This window comes from Scardinius erythrophthalmus (assembly GCF_964197995.2).
Source record: "Scardinius erythrophthalmus genome assembly, chromosome: 21".
Taxonomy (NCBI): domain Eukaryota; kingdom Metazoa; phylum Chordata; class Actinopteri; order Cypriniformes; family Leuciscidae; genus Scardinius; species Scardinius erythrophthalmus.
The window spans coordinates 20,416,280-20,439,980 of record NC_138241.1 but is presented as its reverse complement, the minus strand read 5'-3'; the positions used below and the strand labels follow the sequence as shown (position 1 = coordinate 20,439,980).

Genomic DNA, 23,701 nt, shown 5'->3' with positions numbered 1-23,701 from the left:
ATCTACATGTGCAAACAAACACGCAAGCAAACAATCAAACAAACAAAAGCACACACTGTAAATTATGTTTTGTAAAATTCAATATTTCATTTGTTTTGAATTAAAATTATTACTATAATTTGACCATATTGAATTTAAATGTTTAAATGAAATAGTGGTGTCATGGGGGATGGCATAATAATTATAGTAAATTTGATTAAATTCATTTTAAAATGTTAATGTTTTCTACAAGCAGTGATGCAGATTGTGTCAACATCACTCTTTGTACTTGACACTAATTTACACACTTCAGGGATTCATTGCAGAGTTATAAAATATTTTAGTAGCAGACAAATGGGAATATTACATATGTGTTTCAGCATTCCAAATATGCCTGTGTTGAAAATAATAATACCTATTGTCATGTATTGAGTGTTTTGCTTTGCTCCTGTCCGGAGGAAATAAATTACAAGCTGTAAAATCCCATGCAGGGCATTTGCATATCTCCATATTTTAGGACATAAGTCATACAGACAGGCATGCTGGAATTTCGTTCTGGTGGTGTGAGGCAGCGCAGCGTGTGCAGTGAGTGATTCTCTCTGATGCACTACTAGACGCTCGCTCGCGTCGCGCGGCCTCCCCCTGGTCAGTTGAGTCGTGCAGCATTGGCTGAGGAGCCAGTAGATGCGCGCGGTGTCTCGGCACTGTTGGAAGAGTCATTGTTCCTTGACGTCACCACTCAGCCAAGCCTGGCGCTGCTGCTCTCAAACATGTCTTTGTTATTCAGAGCTTTCCATCGGCGAATCGCAAAATACGGAATGAGCTGTTCCTTGCATTCGCGGGAAGTAAGAGGACTCACATGGACGCACGTTTGTTTGTGTTTGGGGACGAGATTTCTTTGAGAATAACTTCTGTTTATATCAATATATGAAATAAAAACAAACAAAAAACATGTAATTTTATAATACATATTATTATTGGGATTTTTGTCAAACATTTATACAAACACAATAAGCCATAATATAATTTAATTTTAAATAATATATATATTTTTTTTAATGTAGAAAGGAAAAAGGAAAAAACTTAAAACAAGAGTATGATATCACAACTTAAAACTCAATATACAAAAACAAATAATTGCATATATGTGTGTGTGTGTGTGTGTGTGTGTGTGTGTGTGTTATATGTGTTATATGTGTTGTAGTTATGTATATATATAATTATTTGTTTTTGTTTATTGTATATATGATGTATATGATGTTTACAGTATATATATATATATATATATATATATATATATATATATATATATATATACATATACATACTGTAAACATCATATACACAATATACAAAAACAAATAAGTATATATACATAACTACAACACATATAACACACACACACACACACACACACACACACACACACACACACACACACACACACACACACACACACACACACACACACAATTATATACAAAAACCGATATTTGTTATTTCATATCTAGGCTATATATATATATATATATATATATACACACACACACATATATATATATATATATATATATATATATATATATATATATATATATATATATATATATATATATATATATATATTTGTATACAATTGTGTATATGATGTTTACTGATAATTAGAATGGTAATTATGGTAATGGTAATAGACTGATAATTAAATCTACTACTTCAAATACAAGATATTAATAAAACTAAGTACAAAAGCCCTGTTCCTTTTATAAATTGTAAATGATAACAATAAGTCTTACGTAAGTCTTTAGCCTTACCTAAGCACGTTTTCATCAATATCCTGGAAAGACAATAAAATAAAGCCAAACGATATACTGTAGTATTCAAACAGCAAACGACCTGGCACTCGCGTGTGAATCCAGTCCGTTCATCTGCAAACGCCGCCTGGTGTCTTCCAAAGGCGCGAGCGCTTTACGCGACTCTGGGACACATTTTGTCAGCAACCAGCAAGCATGGCTCTGTGGTAATAGAATAGCCCGTGTAATTTGACACTTCAACTTGCCGTGCACTACGTTAGTTGATTCAGACAGTCACACTAACGAAACGCCGTGCGCTTTTCTCTCAGTGTTTGTGAAGTGTGAGGGGGAGAAAACAGATCGTAACTTCAAATCCAGGAGGTTTTAGGCGCCGTGCTGTGATTGGACCTAAAAGTAAGTTGTGGTTGTGTTTTCCTATCATTTTCACACCTTGCTCGCTGGAAAGGTTTTTATGCATTGCATTGAAATGAATCCGTAGCCTCCGCGCTAGCTCCAACCTCAGCTAACAATAGAGTCACTTAAAGTATCGCTGAGATGTGTACACATGTATTTCTGCGCAGGAAACAATCGCACTTACTGAAGCGTTGGAGATACGTTGGCTTTGTGTTTTCGAAGCAAAGCACTATTGAGCGCTTTTTTTCCCCCTGGACAGTGGCGTTCAGAGGAACGCGGAATTTGGCTGAACTGGAGAAGCCCACCGTTTACATACCGTTCAGCATATCGTTTTGGTGTGTTGCATTGTTCAGATGAAGAGGGCACTGTCATGCGGTGGACGGTTGGTTGGCACGTAGATGGGCACAATTGGATGGCTTCGTTGCACAAATGTAATTTAAATTCGCCGGGTCTTTTTTGATTAGGGGAAATTATATTGTAGCTCCTTGATAAGCAATAGGAAACAAGGCTTTCAACCATGTGCTGAAATGTGATGTTTCATGCCGTTGTGTAGTAACAGGACAACCGCGTTGATACATTGTGACCGCTGATATTGTAACATTTCGTTCGAATCTTGGATTCGGTGAATGCTTGAATGGAACAGACTTTGAGGACACAAGCAGTGTTGGGTGCCAACTGACTATGTGTTCTGGATGTCGTAATCCGATTAGAAAAATCAAGTGTTTGCAATTAGAAACCATTTCGTTTTATATATACATAATTAGATGACAGTTGACTTATGGATTTTATAATTGCATATGGGTTACACTGCCCACCAGGAAACGCAATAATGTTTAAAGGATCAGTAGTTTACAGATTGTGCCCCTAAAATGTAAGATATACACCCAAAAATAAATGTAAGCAGATACTTTAAAAAGATTGATGTGGAGTGCAATTATTGTTTTAAAAATAATAATAATATAGTCTAACTATTTCACTATTGTTTAATCTACGGATTCTTAATTTGTACATATATTCATTTAGCAGACGCCTTTATTCAAAGTGACTTACAAACGAGGAATACAAAAAGCGATTTATCTTAAGTCAAACAGGAGAAGTGCTTGTAATAAAGTTTTGAACATCGCTCAGATTAGTACATTCACAATAGTACAGAATAGTACTTGATGCTGAAAATTGAATCACAAATAAGTGCAAGATGTAAGAATAAGTTGACAAAGGTGATGTTTAGGAGTATGTTTCTCTTTGCTCATGTTTGTGTTTTATCAAAATCCAGAAGTGATCGGATTAGTTCATCTGAAAATGGCCACTGATTACAATTTTAGCCATGCAATTTGTTATAGTTGCCAGATTACGTTTAGAAGTAATCTACCAAAGACTGGTTGCAAGGTACAATACAGTTCACGGACGCCAAGTGTCCACCAAGTGTTCTCTTGGTAATCCACTGGCTATTTTGTGTGCTTAGTAAGTGAATATTTTATTTAAGAGATTATTACAACTGTCAGCTTTGGTTAATAAGTTTTTATTTTCCTACATGATGTTGAATCAAGTTATTTATTGATGGTTTTTGATCTAGCATGGCCCATGCTTTATGCATGGTCATGTTAATGCTTTTGGTTCTAGAAATACATATTTTATTGCACTGTAGGAGAGTCTTCTTCTACCATTAGTACTACAAGAAGCCTAAACACACAGCCGGAATTCTTTCTAGCAACAATTTGAGTTTACAGTAAATTGTCATTGTTTTTATGAAAATAGGTTTTGTTTCCTCTAAACTAAGTTTTAACACTGGAGTTTCTCTTTTTAGTGGACACCGTTGTTGGAAGCAGACAGTTTTTTAGGATGGTTCTTCAGTCAAAGTTGCCATTTAATGACAATTTCTTGGTCACCTCTTTAGTACTGTAATCACAGTCAATGTTTACATGGCTGTGTGAGTGCTGATAATGTTACAAACTTCCCCCTTACTTCAGGGTGGATTGCATCTAGAACAAAGGTGAAAGTACCTAGCTCTCAGCTCACTCATTTTAAATTGTGGTGTTGGTTCATGTTAACATTATTGGAGGAGGCATATTGTAAAGGCCAGTTATTGTTTGCAAATGTTTAAAAATGAAGACTGGAGTCTAATTTGGTGAGTCTGCTGGGGGTGTATTTTAAAACAGTAGATTTACCCACCAGTGTGATGTCCCCTGTATGAGTGGCTTAACTTGTATGAGTCAGGAATGGAGAATTTTTCTAGGAGAGGAGAGGAGTTGAGTTTATTTTCCTCCCTTCTTAAGACAGGGGCCCCAGGTTGAGGATCATCATTACCAAGGGCAGAGGTTTTAACCATATTCATGTAAAGACACAGACAGAGCTCAAGTCATTCTGTCAACGGCGCTAAAGAGGAATTGCGGAGGGCTTAATTGAGCTTAATGTGGGATTAAACTTCCATAAAATCGTTGAAAAGTTGTTTTCAAAATGCCAAAATAGAGAGAATCACAAGATATGTCATTTGAACAAATTAACATTGTCAAAAATGTATCAGATTTTACACGCAAATTATTCAGTAACAGGTTTATTAGTTATTATTGCTCACATCGCTGCGCATTTATGCACATTTGTGTCTCTATTGTGTCTAGCCTAACAAATGTGTTCAAGGTTGTCCAGTTTAGGAGCGTAGTCTAGATGATCTCTTTTCACATTCAAATTCTTGGCATGTGTGACAAAAGCTTGCCTAATTCACTGGGCGATTTAAGGGTGGGAATCGTGAGTGATCCAGCCATACAATATTATCATGATACTTGGGTCACAAATCACAATACTATACAGAAAGAGTTCTGTTTATAAGTTGCAATATGCCAAGTATTGTGGACTTGTGAACTTTTAAAAAAAAATTTGTGCCAGTATCATTAGTTCAGCATGAAACTTTTTTTCCCAAATGATAGAAGGAAAAACAGACTTTTTTTAAATAAAAAAAATCCTCTAAAATGTCAATATTTTGATAATATATTTCATTACACTATAATATATTTGTTTCCCCGGCTTCTAGACAACTAATTCGAATTAAACGCAGATTTATGTTTGTTGAGTTTAAGAATTTTTGAATGATGAGACCTAATATGAGTTAAAATTACATTGGTAGTCTTCATTAAAGAAATATTTCACCCAAAAATTAACATTGTCATCACTTACTCACCCTCAGGTTGTTACAAACTTCTATGAGTTTCTTTCTTCTGTTAAACATAAAAGAAGATATTTTGAAGAACGTGGGTAACGAAACAGTTGAAGGCCGCATTGACTTCCATTGTATTGAAAAAAATAATTCAGTCAACTGTTTGGTTACCGACATTCTTCAAAATATCTTCCTTTATGTTCAACAGAAGAAAGTAACTCATAGAAGTTTGTAACAACCTGAGGGTGAGTAAATGATGACCGAATTTTCCTTTTTGGGTGGAATATCCCTTTATTAGTGTTTCATACTTCATTTCTTTATTTCCTCTCCTTGCGTATCAGAATAAGACAATATGTTTTTTTTTTTTTTTACCAGGTAAAATACCAATCAGTGTTTTGACAGTTTGACATTTAACTTAGCACACTATTGTGGTGAAATTGTGAAATAGTAGGCCCACGTTCATTCATCATAAAACTGAACAGTCGTCTAGCCACCACCCGCACACACCCACTCTTGAACCTGAATCAGGCTTTGTTTGACTCCACATGCTGCACTGTGGATCATTTATTACTCTTAATACGCTGATGGCCTTTTTGAACAGTTCACATTACGTCTGCATAACCGCCTGCTCGACTTGTGTATGCACTTTAATTTCTGTGGTTATCGGGGTTAATACCTATACGTGAAATGTAGCCTCCGAACCACAGATTATTCAGACAATAGGAGTGCATGACTTCTTATTTCCTTGCAGACTTACGGGTACGTTGGTCCGTTTCATCTTGCGGTTCGTGACCTCGGTGAAGCAGAGGGAGAGAGACTTTTGATTTTAATTGCATGCATCTGCAAAGAGCGTGGCGTGGGACTGAATCTGCTTCCAGGCTGCATAAGTTGAAAGCTTGTTGAAGTCTGCCTCTGACTCTTGAGCTGACAATGTGACCATGGATGCACTGGGATGCGATGTGCAAAGCATTAGCTAGCTGGTGCCATTCTAAGTGCTTTACCCCTCAGATAGGGACTGTCAGGCCCACACTGTCACAGGCTCATGCATGTTTGATTTGACGCTCTTTGAAAAATGAACGCAGAAGATGTCACAATGGCTGTATCCCGTTTCTGTCGGCGAGAGCAAGTACTTTGAACCAAAAATGACACCCAACTACTTTTTTTCCCAATGCAAGGGCTTGATATTTGGAACTATAGGACAAAATGTCCCAACCACACTGACAATTTTGCATGATCACAAGCAATTACCTTCGTTTTTTGGTGCCAATAAAAGCTCGCAGTGCTTTGAAGTCTGACTGCCGCTGTGTGCTGTGCAAATCCAGCTTAAGCAAAACAAACATATTGTCCTCAACCTGTTTTCTTTTGACTGAGGCAAATTAGTGTACATTCAGTGAGCCATGTTCTCCATGCTAAACTGTTAAGTCCCGCTACTCTTTTAAAGAGAAACAAATATCTGCGTTGTTAAGTACACTGATTCTATAGGTCTATAAAGGTCTATAGATAGTCAGGGCTCGGTTTCATGTCATTAAAAATATTAGAGTGATGCAACTGGTTGTACAAAAGTTCTGTTGTTAATAGATATTTCTACATTCAAATTCTGCATTGTTTTAGTTTTTTTAGCAGTGAATATCTGTATTCATTCAGACTACGCCAATGCATCGGCGTTCATTTTATGTATTGAAATACTGCCATGTATTCCATCATGTGGAAACCTTGGACCATGTCAACGCATCTGAGCTGTCTGTCTCAGTCTGCGAGTGGGAGATTTCCCTCCGTCCCTGCGAGTGATCGCTGTGTTTCTGAGAGGGACGTGCAATTACTTTCAACATGGCCTGGGGGATTCATACATGTTTTCTGACAAAGTAAATTAATTAGGTTTTCTTAGGAAAGATAAATATTATTTCTCATCCAAATTCGTCTTTTATGGGAAGGAGGATTTGCGTCTGCGCGCGCCAAATGACATGCACACATAACCTTGGCTTAGACATTTGCACAAGGTGAGCCTAAATGAAAGCTGAATGAAAGGCAACTTCAAGATGTCAGGAGAACATGACAAATGGACGGTGGCAAATGAAATTCATAGTAGATCCGTCAAATCCCTTAGTGTCGCAGGAAAAATGTGAATTTATATTAAACAGTAAAAATGCATTTGATTTGTTTTCCAGTTTTTAATAATAGACAAGATGATTTCTGTTTGCAAGGTCTATTCTTTTAACATACATACTACATATAACTATTACTGTTTTTGAAATATATTTCAATGTTTTTAATTTAAAGGGATACTCCACTTTAAAGTGAAAATTCTGTCATCATTTACTCACCCTCATGTTGTTTCAAACCTGTATGAATTTCTTTCTTCTGCTGAACAGAAAGGACGATATTTAGAAGAATGTCAGTAACCAGACATTTTTTGGTACCATTGACTTCCATAGTATATTTTTTTCCTACTATGGAAGTCAATGGTACCAAAAACTGTCTGGTTACTGACATTCTTCTAAATATCTTCCTTTCTGTTCAGCAGAAGAAAGAATTTCATACAGGTTTGAAACAACATGAGGGTGAGCATCTGAGTAAATGATGACGACAGAATTTTCATTTTAAAGTGGAGTATCCCTTTAATCTCCATGCTTGAATATGTAACTTTAAGTAGGCACACAATATGATCAACCAGTCAATAATTATACTGATTCAGTCTTGCAAATTTCTTAATTTAGCATGTACACACAGTTCTGATATTTTGTATGGCGTTTGTTTTAGTAAGAGAATCAAATTTAACTCGGTAACCACTCCGACAGATTTAGTGACCGATTCACGAGTTTGATTCAGACTGAGTTCATGGGTCTGTTTGACTGATTTGAGAATCAGGTGACAGTAGTCATACTGTATGTAATAGAAAATAATAAAAGAAATATGCATTGTCTTTGTTTTATTTTGTGATACCCAACACTTTCAGTCATTATATTCAGATTGCAAGTTTATAACTCTGGTAAAAGTACTTTTTTTGACACCATGGGCCAGATTTACTAACACTCTTTTGTTGTTAAAAAAGACTTCCGTCAGGATTTACTAAAGACACGCAGTGAAAAATTTGCGCTGAAAAGGTGTGGACAGTTATTTTTGCAGCTGACCTTATCGCATATGCATTTGTCAGAGTTTCTCTTTCAGACGCAAAATTTATGGGAGGAATCACGCAAGGTGATTTACTAAGGTTTGTGCTAGTCAATTTACTCGTATTTGCGCCATTATTTACCACACAAAAAAGCATGTCTTAAACCAGATGCTAATTTGCGCTTCTCTTGGTAGGTTGTATCTCTTCAGTGGATCACGCGCATAACTTTCCACTTCCTTCTGTGCTTTTATGGGATTGCACTCTCACGCTAATTTGCACTGTTTAGTAAATCTGGGCCTATATATTCAGCAGCAGCAGAGCACCACTGCACTGGTATGGTGTAATATCATATTAATCTTGCGTAGTATGCTGTTAAAACAGCTCATTTTCTTTACATTAAGCAGTTTTTGTCATATCATATAGATAGATATCATTCTGATATTCCATGTTTTTATTATCTGGATTCTACTATAGCACTTATTAACCGTTCAAGGCAGATCTCACAATGAAAATGTATTCCATCTGAGAACACACCTCTTGCTCCACAAATACACTTCATGCATCACAGCCTCCGTGCAGAGCTCATGAGGTGACAGCTGTAGGCAACAGAGAGACGTTCATGGAGTGCTAGTGCAGACTCTGCGCCAGATAGAGCATGATAAATCCAGAGCCGTGTAAGTGTGTTTGTCTGCGCGTGTATGTCCAGGCTCAAATTGGCATGCAATGGCAAGCACCTATTCCCAGGTAAGTGCTGTGTGCCCTGGTCCTTAATGACTGTTTCATAAGCCACACTCTTGGTGGCCACTATGTGCCCTCCCCTCTCGTTCACCCCTGCGGTTCTGAACCAGACTGCTTCACACTCTTATGAGCTCATGTCTTTTAATATCTCTACCTGGGCTGTTCAGATAAAGAGCCATATTAGAAACCCCAGAGTGCAAATATTGTAAAATGGCAGGTCTGGTGTAATGGTTTTCGCTGAGCCTTGTCATGGAGGAAAAAGTCAAGTTGATTTAATAGTGGCTAGTGTCTTAGAACTCCAAGGCAATTAGGTGTTTTTTCACGCCAAGTAGTCCGACGTTTATTTATGCTGTAACAAATTGAAACTACAAGTTTTGTGTCATCTGAATACCACCACAATAAAGTTGTCAGAGATAAGAGTAAGCGATATTGCAAACTAAACCTTGATATTTCATACCTCATTCTTGCGCGCATCTTCTGAGAAAACAGAAGCCATTGTTGCGCTGATCATTTATCATTGCTGTAATGAGATTAAACTAATCGTGTATTCCAGAGACAGCAATGATACACTGTGTGGGGCTTGCCAGGGATCATCTTCAAACAGTATTTGTCATTGTCTCTCAGTGCTTTTTAATTAACTGTTGACAAACAGCGTAAGCCTTTTGGGTGTTATGATTTAAAAGCAGTCCCATTTCAGTGCGTCCTAAAATATGGTTTCTTTAAAGACAAAAGCTAGAAAGAAACAAATATGTTTTGCTATCTATTAGGCAAGAGCTCTGTAATGTCTTGCTCCAAAATCTAGTGAGCTGACTTTGGAGAGTAACTGTAACCTTGAAGGGATAGTTCACATAAAATTCATTATTTACTGATCCTCATGTCATTTCATGTGGAACACAAATTATATCTTGAAAAGTGCTGTGTATTTTTTGTCCACACAAAGAAAGTTAATGCTTTGTATGGACCAAAAAAAAAAGGACACTTTCTTCAAAATATCTACTTTTGTGTTCCACAGAAGAAAGCCATTCAGTTTGGAACGACATGAGGGTGAGTAAATGATGAAACAATTTTCATTTTTAGCCTAGGTGCAAAGGTGTTTTAATAAAGCACTGTTACTAAACTTACAATTTTATTTGTGTTAAGTTGCTGCCTAGATGCATTTCAAATGAGCTGTTATTTTAGTATTAAATATATACTATTATAGTATTTATTAATATTTTGAAGTGCTTTTCATGTTTCCAAGTAAATTTGTGCTCTTATCATATTTATTAGCCTTTTAACATTCCCATTTTTCTTTTCCATTTTACTTCAACTTAGACTTATTTCACTTAGTTGCCAAAGGCAAAATTTCCATGTTTTATGTTTAATTATTTCATGTAATTCTTATATATTATTTTAGATTTATTTCAGTTACCAAAAATAATTTAATAATTTTTGTTTTTGTTCAGTTACCAATAACAACACTGCCAACTGGTCACTTATAAAGCTTCATGATGGATACAATGCTCCCATAGAAGGCAGCTTCCTATGTAGGCAGTAAAACAGCTAGCTAGTTTTTGAAACAGAGCTTCTGAGTAAGTGGTTTTCTTAAACGCGTTCAATGTTTCATTAGTGGCTGCTGAGATCGTTAATCTGCTCTTTCAGTATAGTGAGCTTGTTGCTGATGCATAAGCAAACAGTGTTCACATGAAATGTTTTAATTGCACATTAACCCACTGCTGGCATATTAATCTGGCATGCCTTAAAGACGGCACGGCATCCGTTACATTCCCCCATAGTTTTCTCCGCCGCCGTGGCCCTGAGTGAGACGTTGAGCTTCAGAGTGAATTGTTGTTTTATTAGCTAGATTGAGCCGGTGGCGCGATGCACGTTGGGTGCGTGTCCTCCGAGGACGCCTCTGAGAGCTCCGCATCTGCAGTAAGTAGTCACCAGGGACGGATGGCACATGCCAGCTCAAATTTTCATGGCGGCCCTCAGACGAGAAACAGCAGACCGGGAATAACATGCAGATCTTTTTCCCCCCCCCCCCTGTCACCATCACAGATATAGGAAAGCAAAGTACCTTTTTCAGGACATCTTGAGCATCTAATCAATATCACTGAGTGTTATTGAGGTTGGCTTGCTGTGCCTTACCCTGTTCTAGCTCTCGAAAGCAGCCTTTGTGCACATGGCTGTCTAATTTTCTCTGGAATTCTTTTGACTCTGGGACACAGGAACAGAGGAAACTCAATCTGGAGTGCCCTGAGGGGTTCCTCTGCAAGAGAATTCCCACCCAGATTGTTGCCAACACCCACACAAACATTTATATAGGTTTGTTTTCAAGGAAGAGAGCGCAAACCTCAAACCTGCGTCACACCACAGCCGTCGACAACCGCAGAAGGCGAAGCAGCTTGTTTATTAGTGGGCAGGTGGGAAGTGTAATGGCAGTTGAACATGTGCACAGGGGCCACTGCTTATGTGCCGCAGTATCATTAATTAGATCACAAGTTGTACTAACAAAGAGCCGCAATGTACATGCTTATTTATTTAACAGGTTGGCCCATTTTGTATTTCACTCTTCATTCTTTATTGAAAAATGGAAGGAAATACTGTGTCTGAGACTGATCATTTATTTAGTTTATTTAAATAAATATGTAATTTTAATTTAAATATTTAAGATTTTGGGATAAAATATCCAAAAACCACTAGAAGAGTGTTTTATATTTGGTTGACTTTATCCCAAATGTTTCCAACAATGTTTAAATCCAGAGAACTCCGCTATTTTAACCAGTGTAACGTCCCATGTCATTGTGTCGCCTGCCAATGATGTCATATCCGCTTTACCCTCGATTACCAGTTTTACTTCCATAGAAACCATGGAAACACCAAAGACGCTTTAATATATTTTGTTTTATTAGACAGGTCAGTGAATGTTTTGATACCTTTATCGACAGAAAACTAATTGTTTTCTGTCGATAAAGGTATCAAAACATTTACTAATCATTGTTACATGCTTAGTCTTGCTGTTTGAATAAAAACCGACTTCGGCATGTTACAGATTTACGATACCGGCATTTCCTTCTAGCATTTTGAGCACTATTGAACGGATTCCTAAACAACTCTGATTGGCCATTGCATTCCCACGCTCAACATATATGTCTCTGATTAACTACAATGATCAAAATGTTCAAAAACATGTTGTCTTCTTCACTGAGCGCTTACACGGATACACACAGGAGCGTTTGAAAGCTTGCATCTATTGGCGGATCCATAATCCCTAAAACAGCGCTCAAAATGCTAGAGGTAAATGCTGGTATAGTCACATTTTTGTAAATTTCAACAACACTACTTTAATCATAACTTGTGAAATATGCATAAACAAAATAAATGAAAGGAGCGGCAGCGGCCGACTGCAGGACTTGGCCCCACTCTGCTTCATAGCACAGTAACGTTAAAAAAACGTAATTTCATTACCTCATCCATGAACACGATTTCTGCCCGAGTCCCATTGGATTGCTTTCCATCGGCTGTGGAGGTGAAGACGACATCACCCATGATTCCACGCTCATTCACGGTATCATCAAGCTACGCCTTTGTTATTGTTTTGAATTCGCCTCTTGCGGCGAAACTTGCATACTGTGCCTTTAATTAAATGTAAATTAATTAAATTGAAATATTATGTTATTGATTTGTTATTAGTATTTTTTAAGTGTACATTAAATGATTTAGCAATTAATAGGTGCACATTATATTTGGCTCATTGACATTTTAAGCAGTGCCTTGCAATGTGACATGCTATACGCTATCTAAATCGATTGTATTGTAACTAGATTTTTCTACATTTGCACATTGCTACATTTTTTGTATTAAATTCATTTGTCACACCAAAGAAGTGTGAATCTAAAAATGACACAAAATACATTATATTTGTCAACGGGCTGCTTGCTTTTTATTGTGTTGCTATGTGTAAAATGTATCCTTAAAATATCCTTTTATCACATTGCAATGATCGGAAATGGTCTGTTGTGGCTATTTGTTAGAAATTAATATTTTTCTCTGCCTTCTCTGTTGTTATGAAATGGCCAAATATGTGTTCTGTGATTTCAGTGTGTTTTTTATAAAGAGCAGTGTAGTCCCAAACACAATTTGTGTCATGTCATCAAGGTCGATTGTCCTTTTTGTCTCTATATTAAAATAAAAGTGGCTTATTTAGAAAGAAGAACAACAGTGTTTTGTCTAGAATTGACCCTAATAATGAGGCGGTGTACCCCGTGTTGTTAGCTGCAGCTGGTGTCTAAAGAATTACCACACGTCACTGCCCTCTGGCTATGGTTCGCCAGCTCATCTGATATTGAATAATGATCGCGGCTGGCTTGTAGCAAACCACCATTCCAAGTGTCTGTCACTTTAAGTGACTTCCACAATGGCAGCCTTTCTCTCCACCCTGTTTGGTGGTGGCTTCTTTTAAAGGGGTGAATTGAGAGCGCTCAGGGTCTGCGTCTGTACTAGCGTGTTTCCCGTTCTTGGCCTCCCGCGAGTGGAGGGGGTTGGCGGTGGCGGTCACGTGAATAGTAATTGTATTTGTGTTGGGTTCCTTTCAGGCTGTCGCTGTAAATCTGTTTGACTCGTCACTTTGTAAATCATTATGATGGCTAAAAGCCTTTTTATTGAATTAAGGAAGGGGGAGTTGTTCTCCTGAGCAAATGTAAGATGGGTTTTTTTTTGTTTGTTTGCCCCACGCTAATCTTGAGTAAAGATATCATTCAGTTTTTGTGTGCTTTTGTTAGAATTGTTTGTTAAAAAGGGAAAGTTGGCTTTGCGCTTGTGTTCTTTTGTTTTAAAAGACATTAAACAAGATTTTCAAGATCTGATTTTGAATCAGAGTGGAATAATATGCTAAAAACGTTCTGTCATCATTACATTGCAGATAGATTTGTATGAGGCGTTCCAGATGCTACTACAGTATCGAAGAATATTTTAAAACTTGCAAACTGTTTTGGCTTTGGGTCAGACAGGGTTAAAATCATTAGATGAGGATTGTCAAACTCAAAGTGTCACTTACTAGCAAAACTGGTTTCGGCTGACAGAAACATGACGGAGTGCATCATGTCCTGAAGATCAGCAAGATCAGCTTGACTTGTTGTCTGATACACATCTCCGTGCTCCTCTGCGCTCCCCTCTGCCACTGGTGGCTGGCATCATGCGTGGCGGCAGGCATTTGTCACTCTGAGCTGATGCACTGTCAGTACACACACGCTAAACAGGATAAGAGAACTACGGATCTTCTTTATTCTGTTACTTGTTCGCAGAGGCAGCAAGGAAGGCATGTTTTTTTGAAAAAGATGTCTTATCGTTTCCATAAAGACGGAATTGTCAGCTGAAATGATGTTTCTTGTTGTTGTTAGAGATAGGGGTGTTATGAACATGGATTTAGATTTGAATGAAGGAATGAATGAATGTCTTTAAGTGTCTGTTGTATGTTGATACACTGAAGGTATCGAACAGCTAATGTCAACTGTTGGGTGCAGCTGCTGACGTCAAAAGAGTGTCCTGCTTGAAGTTACTGTAAAATGCTGTTCGTAACCTATTTCACTTCTGTAATGTGATGTATTTGTGAGTGGAACGGGATACTGTTGAGAAAAAAAAATGTAGGGCAGGATTGTGTTTATTGCAATTGATCAGCTTGTGAAAAGTTGCTGTTACAAAAAGGATTGAAAAGTAAGAGGGATTCATGAACTAAAAGGAATGTTCTTTTAGAAATGTACCAGGTTTAATTTCAATTAGAAATGTAAGATGAATTGGGAAATTTTTAATTTATTTATTTTTAGTTGATCTCTATTGGAAATCTGCATGTTCATGTCCTCTTTGCTATCATCTAACGCTCACTTGGTATTCTTATAAAACACAAAAAGTGTAATAACGCTGCTAAATATTTTTTTAGCAAAGCTGAAAATGAAAATCCTTTTTACATACTGTACATCATAATATTGTGGTTTTCGAAATTGACTTGTAGCATTGATGATGTTTGATATGTGCATCAATACTTATGTGTTTTCTCTCTGAACTGTCTTAAAAGACTGATCGTAAATTGGGTCAGTTTTGATCCCAAGTTAACTTCACCAAAGAGAAAGTTGCTTTTATGTACTTTAATATGTTTGTACTCCGGGAGGGCTCGAGGTTCCTGGAAGAAGTATGTACTCTGATGGGCAGATCCACTTTTGTAGTATGAGGGAGGAGAAACTGCTGAAAATTTCTCACAGTTGCCTGTCTGACAGAGTAACAACTCAAGCTGAAAACTCTTCTGGAAAATATTGATGTTGGAGGAAGTCAGTAGGCTGTCACAAGTGTGGAAGACTTTATGTGCATGGTGATGAATGTGTCCTTGGCAAAACATCTCCAGTGCTCTTGGACTTTTAGTTAAGCATATGGATATCATCCCGATCTCATCCTGTTTGTTTCCTAATTAGAATTCAGTTCATTTCGATAGCTATAGTATCAGTCTGTATTTTGGTAGTTTCAACAGTTTATCTGTTCTACAAATTGGTCATGACAATTGAGGAGAAGATTAATAATTATATCCCATTACTGCAATAGACGCCCTAAAACTGCCTCCTGGATAGATGCAGCTCTCAAAGGAGCGCGGATTTGATCATTCGCTTAGGCTTCCGTGAATTATCTGAGAAGTGAATCTGACATTTTGTTTATTCAGTTTTCCCACAAAGTATTGTTCAGTGAAAGACAGTGCAGACAGATTGCATTCGGGCCTGTCAGTCACAGGTGCAGTCTTTTCCTTCTCTGATAGCTAATTAAGTCGTGACACATGTTTGGCAAGATGCCCACGTCCCAGTGGATTATGAAATTATTATAGAAGGCATTCAGAATAGAGGAGCAGAAAGATCAATATTGCATGTTTGCATAAGCTCATTACTAAAGACTTCAAACGCAGGAGACATTTCTGTTGTGGTTAACGTGGTAGGCCTCTTGTGCTCTTGTTGCTAATTTGCTAGCACAATAATAAATGTAAAATGAAATGCATTATAAACAAATATACAGTTTATCAGCTTAATTTACTGTCATATTCGAAGTAAACAAATGCTTAATCGGTTATGGTGTTTCTCTGGTAAATGTAGAAGTTGTCTAGGACTTTATTCTGGGCTTTGAATTATTCAATGTAGCATCATGGATGTTCATAGAGCCATTGTTTACTTGATTTTTGCATTTTAAATTAGGTTGCATCTGTTTTACAAATCTAAATTTGCATTCAAATATTTTTGCTCATTAATCATGGTCAACTTGTGGCATGTCGTGACATTATTTGTTTGCATAGGGCCACAAAAATTTGAGCACAATTGTTTCGCCCCTTTACAAAGCCTGTACCTTCTACTTTCATAAACAATTTGATAAATTGGTGACTGCTAATAATGACTGACACTGTCAAACATATGAAATTGCGAATGGGTTGTTGTTTTTTATGGGGTGTTGTTTTCAGTTTTTACTGAGTGACTTGTGCTTGTACCCATTGTACACTAGGTCGACTGTGACTGAAATCAAATAAACAAGATTGACTGGATGAGAGCCAAGGCACATTACTGGCTCAGGGATTGCTGTCAAAAACATCTCAGAGGATAATTAGCTGTGCTCTATCACTGCCGATTTCGCTTCTTAAAGCCACATTTATGCACACGATGCCCAGCCCTGTTAAGTCTGGAGGGCGTGTTATAACTTATTGTGACTTTATTGCTAAGATAAATATCAGTTTCCTGTAGTTTACTCAATAATAACATATTATTTGCTAATAATGAGTCAGATTATATACTGTCACCACAATCGGAGTGATACATAGCAGAACACCCACTGATTATTTACCTTTTTAAGGACTGGCTGTGACCTTATGGAAGTGGTTGGTTCGTGTTCAAATAGGCTAGTCCTACTTGTTGTCCAATTCAGAAGTTTATAGTCATTCGGCCATGAATAGCCGGCAGGTGTTGTGCACTTGTCAAAAATTCCAGGATATTTCCTGTCTGATGTGATTCCTCAGTTAGCCAAAGCTGTCTTTTTGACTAGGGATGGGAATCTTTTGGAGTGTCACGATTCGATTCAAATCTATTCTTGCGGTCACGATTCAAATTTAGATCGATTATATAGAACTATTTTATTCATAATAAATTACATTTCCTGCCTTTTTGTATCATATTGGTAAATTACTTTTCCTGCCTTTTTGTAAGATATTGGTAATACCATTTATATTGTTTATATTTGTTAAAGAATTTAATTCTTTCATTGAATTATTCTTTTTTTCCTGACCAAATGTGACCAAAACGGTTATAAAAATGCTGTCATTATAAAAGCTTTCTAGTGTCAATGTATTGGTTGTTTTTTTCTGTTTACATTTCATGGTGTGACACTTCTCTTCTCCCATGATCGAACATAGAATGCTGCTATGTCAGAGCAGCCAAAGCGTCAACAAGCTTCCCCGTACTTTTTGACAAGCGTCCTTGACAGGGCGGACAGAGCTTCTTTGCAGCTCAAGTCGGCGGCGTTGTGTACGTACAGTTAGGCTAGCTGTGATGGCCAGTGTTACACGGTGTTCAGACGCAAGCCCCTCAACACCAGTACATCACTTGCCCACCGCAGCACTGCCACCATCATTTTGATTTATTTATAGTAATCAAAATTATTTAGTTCAGTTAGAGAACAGACACAACAATTAAAAACTGAACGCGTCTGTTGCAGCGTGAGCCGAACAAAAATCGCGGCACAGATCAGCAGCAGGAGTCAGATTTCATTTATCACAAGAGTGATGACCTGAAGATTTGGTTTTAAAGCGAAATGTTATAGCGCCTATTTGGCTTTAAACCCAATGCTAATATGGAACCTGCAAAGGCTTAGTTTTGTTTTTCTAGTTGTTGTGTTTTTCATTAGGAATAATGAACCCACCATTCAAGCAATTGCCACTAATTCGTAGCCTACTGGCGCTGAGTAGAGTGAGCGTTTTCTGTTGAGTTAAAACCATTTCTCTTCATGGCTTTGATGTCTGGAATCACTTTATAAAGTAGGCTAGATGAAAATACAGTTGCAAGATGTGCAGCGCCAATTTGCCATATAGCCTACATAACGTTATAATGAGAACATTGTGCTTTAGGCTACATTCGTTCAGACTGTCAGTTTAAATCTTATTTTGATTGAAATGAAATCCGATCAGAAATAGCAAGTGTGATCGGCAAAAAATCACATGAAATGCTACTTTTTACTAATTTGTTTCAAACTACATTCAAATGGAAAACATTCATTTCTGGAAATCCGTTTCAGTCTGACTTCTCTTATAGGATTTTGTGTGGTTTGTGACTCAAACTACGTAAACGTCAGACGTTGTTATAGGAAACATGATGAAAGTCGCTTCAGAAACAAGGTTGTGTTGTTGCAAAGTGCTAGCCTGGAAATCCAGACCTAAATCTAAAAGATTAGTGGTCTGGCGTCGACTAATGAAAATCGCCCAGCTCGAGGGGCGGCACCAAGCATGCATTTGAAAATCTCACTGCACGCAATTGGATAACACTATGACCAATCACAACAATAAACTCCATACGCTACCAGCGGAGCTAACTGGTAGATTATACTCTTACCGTATCCTGTCGGCAAAACAGCAAAAACGATGTTTACTAATGACTTCGACGTCACAGCGCTGTCGTCATCTGTTTAGCTCGCCTCTGGCCTGCCTATATCAGATAACCCGATGTGATTGGTGCAGCTCAGATCGAGGGGCATATTTAATGAGCATCACTCAACACCAGAGTAACTCGCTGAGCAAATTCAACTTGTGCTCTCGCGAGAACTCTGGATTACCAGGGTAGCAAAGTGCCGGACAACCAGAAAATGCTAATAAAGGACACATGTTCTGAAAACTGGCAGAGTCGACAACATGGAATAAAGCTGCACATACCAGCCTCATAGGCCTATGGTTCTGCCACTGCATCGGAAGACGTAGTAGTCCAGCACGGCGGCTACATATTGTCATGTTGTAAATAAGACCTGTATTGCAAACCCCTCATGTTGCGTTTGTTGTTGTTGTTGTTGTTGTTGTTTTGGCGTATAAGGCGCCATGGGACACACAAATCGGATCTGAACAGTTGCTATGCACAGTGTGGACTCATTAATTTTAGATCAGATTCCAATCCGATACACAAATAATCAGATTTGGACTGACAGTGTGAACATAGCCTTTGCCCGTGTTTTAGCGCATTAATTGTTATGGCAAGAGCGCATCCACAACTGGAGTAAAACTTTCTGACTAGCACGTAACTTAGGGTAAATTCACTTGATTTAGCTTCCTTTTGTGCAGATACAAGTTGTAATGTTACATTTATGTTGTGTATATAGGATATAGGATCTGATTAATCTCAGATAATCTGTCATAGAATGGGCCTCAGTTTACTGCTGTTCGTTCATTTTTCAGCTTCACAACATGTAGCTATTAGTTTTGAATGTTTCTTTTCCAAAACATTGATATTATTGATAATCTAGCATTGTTATTTTTCTAGGCATATTTTCATGTTATATTTTTGTTTGTCAACATTAATTTTCATAACATTGTTTAAATTATTATATTTTCATTATTGCCATGACAGATATGCCCCCCCCACACGAAACAGATGTGATTAAAAGAGAGAATCGCATTTCATGTGTGAATCGATTTATTTCCCCATCCCTATTTCAGACCCACTTCAACTCTCTACAGTATTTTATGTACAGAACAGTATGATATGATCTCAGCAAAGCTGACACTGACACTGCACAAAAGAGTGCTTTTAGCTATTATACTCAATCAAAGGTCATTTGGTTGTTGTAGAGAAAAATCAGAAGCATTGACAGAAATCTTGCTCAATGTCATTGCAGACCGTAGACAAAATCAATGGATGGAGAGAAGGAAAGGGTTGTACTGGCAGGGAAAGTATAGGAGCTTAGTCACAGTCTTGGAACCCAGGATTACTGTTGACGTCTAAGGAAAGCCTTGACCTCAGAAGGGATTCCCCAAATCATTGATGTGTTCCACCCCGAAAACATAACTTTTTCCACTAAAAGAAAACACAAAGACAAAGCTAAATTTTCAGCAGCCATTGCTCCAGTCTTGGAGACTCAAAAAACAGATTTAGTGCTCAAGAAACTTTTCTTCTTCTTATTATTATTATCACAGTTAAACCATTTTCAGAACTTTTTTTTCAGGGTTTAATAGAAAGTTCAAAAGAACAGCATTTCTTTTAAATTGTCTTTACTGTCACTTATGTTCAATTTAATACATCCTTCATGCTGTTGTTGGTACTTTGCAATTAGAGTACTGTTATAGCCAAAATGAAGCCATGTTGTTGCTAAAATTGTAACCAGTGTCCTCAAGATCCCCAAGATAGATTATGGCCTTATCAGCCATGCCTTTCCTTCAGATCATTGCACTTCTTGTTTTTGCTGATAGAGGAAACCCCTGATGTTTGTGGGAGGTTTCAGTGACTCCTGAAGACAATAACCATCTCTGATGTTGGCAGGTACACTCTATCATGGATGGGCTGCCAGCCTTTGATGTTATGATGCCTGGGCAGAAAGCACTTGCACGCGGACACTAATTGGGCGATTGGCACCAAAGAACTTTGCACACAGATACTCTGTATTCCATTAGTCAGAGTGGGTGCGAGTTTGATTATGCTTAGCGTAGGCATGACCTAATAGAAAATATTTGCCTGGCTCTAATTTTAATTTAGTCAGTCTGCAATTAGACATACTGGAAAATGATTCCCAGTGCAGCTGTAAATGTCTGATTGTCAAAGAAATGGGAGTTGTTTGTTTGTCCACACCGAATGCATTTGTTAAAATCCTTGACCTAGGGACCTATTTTATCAAATGTAATACAGACTTTGTTTGGGGGCGGTAAATCTTAATTGTCTGCTTTATTTAATCCTTCAATTGAAGTGAGGTATCAGAGCGTAAGCCCTCTAACTTTAGGTGAGATCCGACACTTGAAGGAGTGAAGTGTTTTCGCTGGGAAGTGCATGAATGATTGATAGCAGGAGCAGAGCTGTTTAAAATCGTCTTGCTCCCTGCTAATCAATAATTCAAAGCACTTTCTGTATTTTGGTGGCACATTAAATATCAGTCACCGGCTTGAATTCTCAATTTGATTTATGTCTGTCAAATACATTAGTGGTTTGTCATGATTCTCTTCATTTAAATGAGTTAATTTTGCCCATGCTGGGAGTGATCTCACTTGTCTTAGTTTTCTCATTACTAGTGTTTCATGTTACAAGCGTAAAGTGTTGATTAATAATTAGGCAGCTGTTAGAAAGAAATGTCTGTTGGGAACTAGACACAAGATCACATTCTTTGGTTAAAGTCGACCATTTGATGTCTGAAAGACAAGTAATGTAGACTATGTAAGGGAGAATGTACAATAGGGCTGCAAGATATTGGAAAAAAACAACCTGATATCACGGCAATTTGTACCAATTTTACGAGGTGGCTAATTCGTACTAATTCATACAACCTCACTTGTACGAATTTGTAAGATTTTTGCTAAATCGTACATATTTTTACGATTTGCCCAATATGAATTCGTACGAATGACCTACCCCTGACCCCGCACCTAAACCTACCCATCACTGGGGTTTAGACAAATCGTATGAATTAGCCACCTTTTACTCACTTTGGTCGTGAGATAGCGTTGGAAAAACCTGACATTGTGTTTTTTTTTATGCTATATATTATATTATATTATATTATATTATATTATATTATATTATATTATAAATATAAATATAAATATAAATATAAATATAAATAAATATATATATATATATATATATATATATATATATATATATATATATATATATATATATATACAGTATATACAGTGCTATGCATAAGTTTAGACACCCATGCTAAAGTTGACTAAAAAGAGGAATAAAAAATCATCTTTTGGAAATTGAACTTAATGCCTTAATTTAAAAAATTTGGAAAAATCCAACCTTTAAGGACACCAATTTTCTTTGTGAATGAATAATGTATCGTAAATAAATAAATGTTCTTCCTTAAAATACAGGGTGCATAAGTTTGGACACCCCTATGTTAAATTCCCATAGAGGCAGGTAGATTTTTATTTTTAAAGGCCAGTTACTTCATGGATCCAGGATACTATGCATCCTGATAAAGTTCCCTTGGCCTTTGGAATTAAAATAGCCCCACATCATCACATAGCCTTCACCATACCTAGAGATTGACATGGTTTTATTTCAGTTAGCCTAATAGCTGGTTTGATTTGCATTGAGAGATGATCTTATGGAAAATACTCCATGCCAATCTCTAGGTATGGTGAAGGCTATGTGATGATGTGGGGCTATTTTAATTCCAAAGGCCAAGGGAACTTTATCAGGATGCGTAGTATCCTGGATCCATGAAGTAACTGGCCTTTAAAAATAAAAATCTGCCTGCCTCTATGGGAATTTAACATAGGGGTGTCCAAACTTATGCACCCTGTATTTCAAGGAAGAACATTTATTTATTTACGATACATTATTCATTCACAAAGAAAATTGGTGTCCTTAAAGGTTGGATTTTTCCTAATTTTTTTAATTAAGGCATTAAGTTCAATTACCAAAAGATGATTTTTTATTCCTCTTTTTAGTCAACTTTAGCATGGGTGTCTAAACTTATGCATAGCACTGTATACAGTACCAGTCAAAAGTTTGGAAACATTACTATTTTTAATGTTTTTGAAAGAAGTCTCTTACGCTCATCAAGCCTGCAGTTAAAAAACAAAAACAAAAAACAGTAATATTATGAAATATTATTACAATTTAAAATAATGGTTCTCTTTTTTAATATATTTTAAAATGTAATTTATTTTTGTGATGCAAAGCTGAATTTTCATCAGCAAGTACTCCAGTCTTTGGTGTCTTATGATCCTTCAGAAATCATTCTAATATGATGATTTGATACTCCGTTATTATCAATGATGGAAACAGTTGTGCTGTTTAATATATTTTTTGGAATACTTTTTTCAGGATTCATTGATGAGTAAAACGTTAACTGCATTTATTCATAAAAACAGCATTTATTCAAAATAAAAACATTTCTAACAATATAAATCGTTACCATCACCTTTTATCAATTTAACGCATCCTTGTTGAATTAAGGTACTAATTTCTTTTAAAAAAATAGTTATTGTTCCCAAACTTTTGAACGGTAATGTATATTGTTACAAAAGATTTCTATTCTAAATAAATACAGTTCTTTTTAACTTTTTATTCATCAAATAATCCTGAAAAAAGTATCTCAGGTTATAAAAAAAATATTAAGCAGCACAACTGTTTCCAACATTGATCATAAATCGTCATATTAGAATGATTTCTGAAGGATCATAAGACACCAAAGACTGGAGTAGTTGCTGATGAAAATTCAGCTTTGCATCACAAAAATAAATTACATTTTAAAGTATATTAAAAAAGAGAACCATTATTTTAAATTGTAATAATATTTCATAATATTACTGTATTTTTTTTTTTT

The 23,701-nt window shown here is 36.8% G+C and overlaps 1 protein-coding gene across 4 annotated transcripts in view; it reads left to right on the top strand.

Moving 5' to 3' along the window:
- Positions 1-1,949: 1,949 nt before the first annotated feature.
- The window catches only part of zmiz1a (zinc finger, MIZ-type containing 1a), a 137,385-nt gene continuing 115,633 nt past the window's right edge, over positions 1,950-23,701 (top strand). For 3 of the 4 annotated variants that reach the window (XM_081351874.1, XM_081351875.1, XM_081351873.1), the window contains exon 1: positions 2,016-2,183. The gene's annotated coding sequence lies outside the window, so the exon portion shown is untranslated. Of the gene's footprint in view, positions 2,184-23,701 lie in introns of all 4 variants that reach the window. The other variant, XM_081351876.1, reaches the window with a different exon arrangement.